Source organism: Triticum dicoccoides, chromosome 2A, assembly GCF_002162155.2.
Source record: "Triticum dicoccoides isolate Atlit2015 ecotype Zavitan chromosome 2A, WEW_v2.0, whole genome shotgun sequence".
NCBI lineage: Eukaryota > Viridiplantae > Streptophyta > Magnoliopsida > Poales > Poaceae > Triticum > Triticum dicoccoides.
Genome location: NC_041382.1, coordinates 146,446,862 through 146,456,387, shown reverse-complemented (window position 1 = coordinate 146,456,387; position 9,526 = coordinate 146,446,862).

The following is a 9,526-nucleotide window of genomic DNA, read 5'->3' as shown; positions in this document are numbered from 1 at the left end:
CCCCTGCCCGCTAACCCGCTAAGGCCCCCCGGGGCCTATGACAAGGGGGCCCCACCCCCAGAACGATAAAAAAAAGGGGATTAAAAAAATATTAATAAATAAATAATAAAATAAATAAAAACAATAAATATAATTAATAAAAATAAAATGATTTAATAAAATTATTAATTAATTAATTAACTAATTAAGTAATTAATTAAGTTAATTAATCCGGTTTAATTAATTTAATTAACTAGTTAAGTTTAATTAAACTGTAATTAGATTAACCTAAACCCTAATTAACCTAATTAGAGGATGACAGGTGGGTCCCCCCCTGGACCCACATGTCAGGTTGACCAAGTCAACCCTGCTGACTGCTGACGTCAGCATGACATCATGCTGACGTCATAAATCCATTTTCCGAATTAATTAAATAATTAAATAAATTCCAGAAATTAATAAAATCTTTAGAAAATCATATCTTTTAATCCGTAACTCGGATTAAAATATTTTCAACATGAAAGTTGCTCAGAACGACGGGACGAATTCGGATACGCAGTCCGTTCGTCCGCCACACCCCCCTAACCTATCGAACCCGCAACTTTCCCCCTCCGGCTCCTCTGCCCGAAAACACGAAACACCGGGAATACTTTCCGGGATGATTCCCCCCTTAACCAGTACCACCTCATACCACGTTAGGGCACGCCTAGCATCGCTTCTTGACATGTCATGCATCGATATGCATCTGTTTACTTGGTATTCATTGTTTCTTCCCCCTCTTCTCTCCGGTAGACTACGAGACCGACGCTGCTGCTGCCCAGTTCGACTACGGAGTTGACGACCCCTCTCTCTTGCCAGAGCAACCAGGCAAGCCCCCCCCCCCTTGATCACCAGATATCGCCTATTCTACTCTATACTGCTTGCATTAGAGTAGTGTAGCATGTTACCGCTTTCCGTTAATCCTATTCTGATGCATAGCCTGTCATTGTTGCTACAGTCGTTGATACCCTACCTGCAATCCTAAATGCTTAGTATAGGATGCTAGTTTATCATCATTGGCCCTACATTCTTGTCAGTCTGCCTTGCTATACTATTGGGCCGTGATCACTCGGGAGGTGATCACGGGTATATACTATACATACATACATACTATACAGATGGTGACTAAAGTCGGGTCAGCTCGAAGAGTACCCGCGAGTGATTCACGGATTGGGGGCTGAAAGGACCTTTGTCCCGACGGCCCTCTGTGTGGATCTTTGTGGCGGAGCGACAGGGCAGGTTGAGACCGCCTAGGAGAGAGGTGGGCCTGGCCCTGTTCGGCGTTCGCGGACACTTAACACGCTTAACGAGATCTTGGTATTTGATCTGAGTCTGGCTACGAGCCTATACGCACTAACCATCTACGTGGGAGTAGTTATGGGTATCCCGACGTCGTGGTATCAGCCGAAGCACTTCGTGACGTCAGCGACTGAGCGGCGCGCGCCGGGTTGGACTGCGTTAACGCAACTTCCTTTGAAATGGAGGTTGCTAGGTCTGCTCACCGGCCGCGTACGCAACATGCAGGTGTGCTCAGGGCGATGGGCCCAGACCCCTGCGCGCTTAGGTTTAGACCGGCGTGCTGGCCTCTCTGTTGAGCCTAGGTGGGGCTGCGACGTGTTGATCTTCCGAGGCCGGGCATGACCCAGGAAAGTGTTTCCGGCCAAATGGGATCAAGCGTGTTGGGTTATGTGGTGCACCCCTGCAGGGAAGTTAATCTATTCGAATAGCCGTGATCTTCGGTAACAGGACGACTTGGAGTTGTACCTTGACCTTATGACAACTAGAACCGGATACTTAATAAAACACACCCTTCCAAGTGCCAGATACAACCGGTGGTCGCTCTACCTCAGGGATATGAGGAGGGGATCGCCGGGTAGGATTATGCTATGAGATGTTACTTGGAGGACTTCGACCTACCCTCTTCTGCCTGTTGCAAGACGAAGGTGACCAGAAGCGTAGTCTTCGATAAGACTAGCTATCCCCCTCTTATTCTGGCATTCTGCAGTTCAGTCCACTGATATGGCCCTTTACACATATACCCATGCATATGTAGTGTAGTTCCTTGCTTGCGAGTACTTTGGATGAGTACTCACGGTTGCTTTCTCCCCCCCTTTTTCCCCTTTTCCTTCCTTTCTGGTTGTCGCAACCAGATGCTGGAGTCCAGGAGCCAGACGCCACCGTCGATGACGACCCCTACTACACTGGAGGTGCCTACTACTACGTGCTGCCCACTGATGACGACCTGGAGTAGTTTAGGAGGATCCCAGGCAGGAGGCCTGCGCCTCTTTCGATCTGTATCCCAGTTTGTGCTAGCCTTCTTAAGGCAAACTTGTTTAACTTATGTCTGTGCTCAGATATTGTTGCTTCCGCTGACTCGTGTATGATCGAGCACTTGTATTCGAGCCCTCGAGGCCCCTGGCTTGTATTATGATGCTTGTATGACTTATTTTATTTGTAGAGTTGTGTTGTGATATCTTCCCGTGAGTCCCTGATCTTGATCGTACACATTTGCGTGCATGATTAGTGTACGATTGAATCGGGGGCGTCACACTAGATGCATGCTGGATAGCAGTCGATGAGTGGAGTAATGGTAGTAGATGCAGAATCATTTCAGTCTACTTGTCACAGACGTGATGCCTATATACATGATCATGCCTAGATATTCTCATAACTATGCTCAATTCTATCAATTGCTCAACAGTAATTTGTTCACCCACCGTAGAATACTTATGCTCTTGAGAGAAGCCACTAGTGTAACCTATGGCCCCCGGGTCTATTCTCATCATATCAATCTCCATCACTTTAATCTTGTTTTGATTTTTTACTTTGACTTTACTTTTTACTTTGCATCTTTATACCAAAAATACCAAAAATATTATATCTATCAGATCTCACTCTCGTAAGTGACCGTGAAGGGATTGACAACCCCTAATCGCGTTGGTTGCGAGTAGTTATCGTTTTGTGCAGGTACGAGGGACTTGAGTGTGGCCTCCTACTAGATTGATACCTTGGTTCTCAAAAACTAAGGGAAATACTTACGCTACTTTGCTGCATCATCCCTTCCTCTTCGGGGAAAACCAACGCAAGCTCAAGACGTAGCAAGAAGGATTTATGGCGCCGTTGCCGGGGAGTCTACGCAAAAAGTCAACATACCAAGTACCCATCACAATCCCTATCTCTCGCATTATATTATTTGCCATTTGCCTCTCGTTTTCTTCTCCCCCACTCCACCCTTGCTGTTTTATTCGCCCTCTCTCTCTATCCTCCCTCTCTATTTGCCTCTTTTGCCCGTTTACTCTTGTCTGCTCGTGTGCTAGTTTGCTTGTTTGTCGCGATGGCTCAAGATACTACCAAATTGTGTGACTTCACCAATACCAATAATAATGATTTCCTTAGCACTCCGATTGCTCCTCTTGCCAATGCTGAATCTTGTGAAATTAATACTGCTTTGTTGAATCTTGTTATGAAAGATCAATTCACGGCCTTCCAAGTGAAGATGTCGCTACTCATCTGAATAGCTTCGTTGATTTATGTGATATGCAAAAGAAAAAAGATGTCGATAATAATGTCATTAAGTTGAAGCTATTTCCTTTTTGGCTTAGAGATCGTGCTAAAGCTTGGTTTTCGTCTTTGCCTAAAAATAGTATTGATTCTTGGAACAAGTGCAAAGATGCTTTTATCTCTAAGTATTTCCCTCCCGCTAAGATCATCTCTCTTAGAAATGATATTATGAACTTTAAGCAACTTGATCATGAACATGTTGCACAAGCTTGGGAGAGAGTGAAATTAATGATACGTAATTGCCCTACTCATGGTTTGAATTTGTGGATGATTATACAAAAATTTTATGTCGTAGTGTATTTTGCTTCTAGAAATCTTTTAGATTCGGCCGCGGGAGGCACTTTTATGGAAATCTCTTTAGGAGATTCTACTAAACTCCTAGATAATATTATGGTTAATTATTCTCAATGGCATACTGAAAGATCTTCTAATAAAAAAAGTGCATGCGATAGAAGAAATCAATGTTTTGAGTGGAAAGATGGATGAACTTATGAAATTATTTGCTACTAAGAGTGTTTCTTCTGATCCTAATGATATGCCTTTGTATACTTTGATTGAGAATAACAATGAATCTATGGATGTGAATTTTGTTGGTAGGAATAATTTTGGTAACAACGCTTATAGAGGGAACTTTAATCCTAGGCCATATCCTAGTAATCCTTCTAATAATTATGGGAATTCTTATAACAACTCTTATGGAAATTATAATAAGATGCCCTCTGAATTTGAGAATAGTGTTAAAGAGTTTATTAATTCTCAAAAGAATTTTAATGCTTTGCTTGAAGAGAAATTGCTTAAAGTTGATGATTTGGATAGGAACGTTGATAGAATTTCTCTTGAGATTGATTCTTTAAATATTAGATCTATTCCTCCTAAGCATGATATCAATGAGTCTCTCAAAGCCATGAGAATTTCCATTGATGAGTGCAAGGAAAGAACCGCTAGGATGCGTGCTTCCAAAGATGCCTTTATTAAAGTGTGTTCTTCCAATTCCTATGAAAATCAAGATGAAGATCTAAAAGTTATTGATGTGTCTCCTATTAAATCTTTGTTTTTCAATATGAATCTTGATGAAACTGAATATGATCTTCCTTTACCTAGAAGGCGTTCTAAAAATTCGGAGTATTTAGATCTTTATGACGAAATTGATGAAAGTGGGATTGAAAGAAATAAAAATCTAGATGTTGCTAAACCCACTAAATTGGACTTCAAGGAATTTAATTATGAAAGTTGCTCTTTAATTGATTGTATTTCCTTTTTGCAATCCGTGCTAAATTCTCCACATGCTTATAGTCAACATAAAGCCTTCACCGAACATATTGTTGATGCCTTGATGCAATCTTATGAAGAAAAACTTGAGTTGAAAGTTTCTATCCCTAGAAAACTCTATGATGAGTGGGAACCAACTATTAAAATTAAAATTAAAGATCATGAGTTTTATGCTTTGTGTGATTTGGGTGCTAGTGTCTCTACTATTCCCAAGACTTTGTGTGATTTGCTAGATTTCCGTAATTTTGATGATTGCTCTCTAAACTTGCATCTCGCGGATTCTACTATTAAGAAACCTATGGGAAGGATTAATGATGTTCTTATTGTTGAAAATAGGAATTATGTGCCCATAGATTTCATTGTTCTTGATATAGATTGCAATCCTTCTTGCCCTATTATTCTTGGTAGACCTTTCCTTAGAACAGTTGGTGCGATTATTGATATGAAGGAAGGGAATATTAGATTTCAATTTCCATTAAAAAAGGGCATGGAACACTTTCCAAGAAAGAAAATAAAATTACCATATGAAACTATCATGAGAGCCACTTATGGATTGCCTACCAAAGATGGCAATACCTAGATCTATCCTCGCTTTTATGCCTAGCTAGGGGCGTTAAACGATAGCGCTTGTTGGGAGGCAACCCAATTTTATTTTTATTCCTTGATTTTTTTGATCCTGTTTAGTAATAAATAATTTATTTAGCCTCTGTTTTGGTTGTGTTTTTTTGTGTTTAATTAGTGTTTGTGACAAGTAGAACCGTTGGGAAGACTTGGGGAGAGTCTTGTTGAACTTGCTGTAAAAACAGAAACTTTAGCGCTCACGAGAACTTCTGTCATTTTTATTTGAAGAGTTCTATTTAGTTAATTATTTTTTCAGATGATTAATAGATAAATTCCTCATGTCCATCAATTTATTTTAGAATTTTGGGGGTTCCAGATCTTGCGCTAGCTACAGATTACTATAGACTGTTCTGTTTTTGACAGATTCTGTTTTTCGTGTGTTGTTTGCTTATTTTGATGAATCTATGGTTAGTAAAATAGTTTATAATCCATAGAGAAGTTGGAATACGGTAGGTTTAACACCAATATAAATAAAGAATGAGTTCATTACAGTACCTTGAAGTGGTCTTTTGTTTTCTTTCGCCAACGGAGCTCACGAGTTTTCTACTTTAAGTTTTGTGTTGTGAAGTTTTCAAGTTTTGGGTGAATTCTTTTGATGGATTATGGAACAAGGAGTGGCAAGAGCCTAAGCTTGGGGATACCCATGTCACCCCCAAGATAATCCAAGGACACCAAGAAGTCAAAGCTTGGGGATGCCCCGGAAGGCATCCCCTCTTTTCGTCCACTTCCATCGGTAATTTACTTGGAGCTATATTTTTATTCACCAACATGATATGTGTTTTGCTTGGAGCGTCTTGTATTATTTGTGTCTTTGTGTCTTAGTATGCCACAATCATCCTTGCTGTACACACCTTTTCAGAGAGCCATACATGAATTAAAATTTGATAGAATACTCTATGTGCTTCACTTATATCTTTTGAGCTAAGTAGTTTTGCTCTATGTGCTTCACTTATATCTTTTGAGCTAAGTAGTTTTGCTCTATGTTCTTCACTTATATCTTTTGAGCATTATAATTTTGCTCTATGTTCTTCACTTAGATCTTTTAGAGCACGGTGGTGGATTTCTTTTAAAGAAACTATTGATCTCTCATGCTTCACTTAAATTATTTTGAGAGTCTCTTAATAGCATGGTAATTTGCTTAATAATAATATGCTTGGTATTCAAGATTTGAGAAACTTTCTTTTGAGTGTGTTGAATACTAAGAAAAGATTGAAGTATGATAATTGTTTTGAGATATGGAGGTAATAATATTAGAGTCATGCTAGTTGATTAGTTGTGAATTTAAAGAATACTGATGTTAAAGTTTGTGATTCACGTAGCATGCACGTATGGTGAACCGTTATGTGATGAAGTCGGAGCATGATTTATTTATTGATTGTCTTCCTTATGAGTGGCGGTCGGGGACGAGCGATGGTCTTTTCCTACCAATCTATCCCCCTAGGAGCATGCGCGTAATACTTTGCTTTGATAACTTCTAGATTTTTGCAATAAGTATATGAGTTCTTTATGACTAATGTTGAGTCCATGGATTATACGCACTCTCACCCTTCCACCTTTGCTAGCCTCTCTAATACCGCGCACCTTTCGCCGGTATCATACACCTACCATATACCTTCCTCAAAACAGCCACCATACCTAGCTATTATGGCATTTCCATAGCCATTCCGAGATATATTGCCATGCAACTTTCCACCATCTAGTTCATCATGACACATTCATCATTGTCATATTGCTTAGCATGATCGTGTAGTTGACATAGTATTTGTGGCAAAGCCACCGTTCATAATTTTTTTCATACTTGTCACTCTTGATTCATTGCATATCCCGGTACACTGCCGGAGGCATCCATATAGAGTCATACTTTGTTTTAGAATCGAGTTGTAATCATTGAGTTGTAAATAAATAAAAGTGTGATGATCATCATTTAATAGAGCATTGTCCCCCCAAAAAAGAGAGAAAGGCCAAAGAAAAAAAGGCCCAAAAAAGAGAAAATAAATAAAAAGGGGCAATGCTACTATCCTTTTACCACACTTGTGCTTCAAAGTAGTACCATGATCTTCATAGTAGAGAGTCTCTCATGTTATCACTTTCATATACTAGTGTGAATTTTACATTATAGAACTTGGCTTGTATATTCCAATGATGGGCTTCCTCAAATTGCCCTAGGTCTTCATGAGCAAGCAAGTTGGATGCACACCCACTTAGTTTATTTTTGAGCTTTCATATACTTATAGCTCTAGTGCATCCGTTGCAAGGCAATCCCTACTCACTCACATTGATATCTATTGATGGGCATCTCCATAGCCCGTTGATACGCCTGGTTGATGTGAGACTATCTTCCCCTCCTTTTTCTCTTCTCCACAACCACCATTCTATTCCACCTATAGTGTTATATCCATGGCTCACGCTCATGTATTGCGTGAAGATTGAAAAAGTTTTGAAAAAGTTAGAGTATGAAACAATTGCTTGGCTTGTCATCGGGGTTGTGCATGATTTAAATACTTTGTGTGGTGAAGATAGAGCATAACCAGACTATATGATTTTGTAGGGATAACTTTCTTTGGCCATGTTATTTTGAGAAGACATAATTGCTTTGTTAGTATGCTTGAAGTATTATTATTTTTATGTCAATATAAACTTTTGTCTTGAATCTTTCGAATCTGAATATTCATATCACAATTAAGAAGATTTGCATTGAAATTATGCCAAGTAGCATTCCGCATCAAAAATTCTCTTTTTATCATTTACCTACTCGAGGACGGGCAGGAATTAAGCTTGGGGATGCTTGATACGTCTCCAACGTATCTATAATTTTTGATTGCTCCATGCTATATTATCTACTGTTTTGGACTATATTGGGCTTTATTTTCCACTTTTATATTATTTTTGGGACTAACCTATTAACCGGAGGCCCAACCCAGAATTGCTGTTTTTTTGCCTATTTCAGTGTTTCGAAGAAACGGAATATCAAACGGAGTCCAAATGGAATAAAACCTTCGGGAACGTGATTTTCTCACCGAACGTGATCCAAGAGACTTGGACCCTACTCCAAGTAGTCAGAGAGGCGGTCACGAGGGTGGGGGCGCCCCCTAGGGCGCGCCCCCTGCCTCGTGGGCCCCTCGATGCTGCACCGACGTACTCCTTCCTCCTATATATACCTATGTACCCCCAAACGATCAGAGACGGAGCTAAAAACCTAATTCCACCGCCGCAACTTTCTATATCCATCCCATCTTGGGGCCTGTTCCGGAGCTCCGCCGGAAGAGGGCCGTCATCACGGAGGGCTTCTACATCATCATAGCCTCTCCAATGAAGTGTGAGTAGTTTACCTCAGACCTTCGGGTCCATAGTTAGTAGCTATATGGCTTCTCCTCTCTTTTTGGATCTCAATACAAAGTTCTCCCCCTCTCTCGTGGAGATCTATTCGATGTAATCTTCTTTTTGCGGTGTGTTTGTTGAGACCGATGAATTGTGGGTTTATGATCAAGTCTATCTATGAATAATATTTGAATCTTCTCTGAATTCTTTTATGTATGATTGGTTATCTTTGCAAGTCTCTTCGAATTATCCGTTTGGTTTGGCCAACTAGATTGGTAGTTCTTGCCATGGGAGAAGTGCTTAGCTTTGGGTTCGATCTTGCGTTGTCCTTTCCCAGTGACAGAAGGGGCAGCAAGGCACGTATTGCATCATTGCCATCGAGGATAACAAGATGGGGTTTATTTCATATTGCATGAATTTATCTCTCTACATCATGTCATCTTGCTTAAGGCGTTACTCTGTTTTTAACTTAATACTCTAGATGCATGCTGGATAGCGGTCGATGAGTGGAGTAATAGTAGTAGATGCAGAATCGTTTCGGTCTACTTGTCACGGACGTGATGCCTATATACATGATCATGCCTAGATATTCTCATAACTATGCTCAATTCTGTCAATTGCTCAACAGTAATTTGTTCACCCATCGTAGAATACTTATGCTCTTGAGAGAAGCCACTAGTGAAATCTATGGCCCCCGGGTCTATTCTCATCATATCAATCTCCATCACTTTAATCTTGT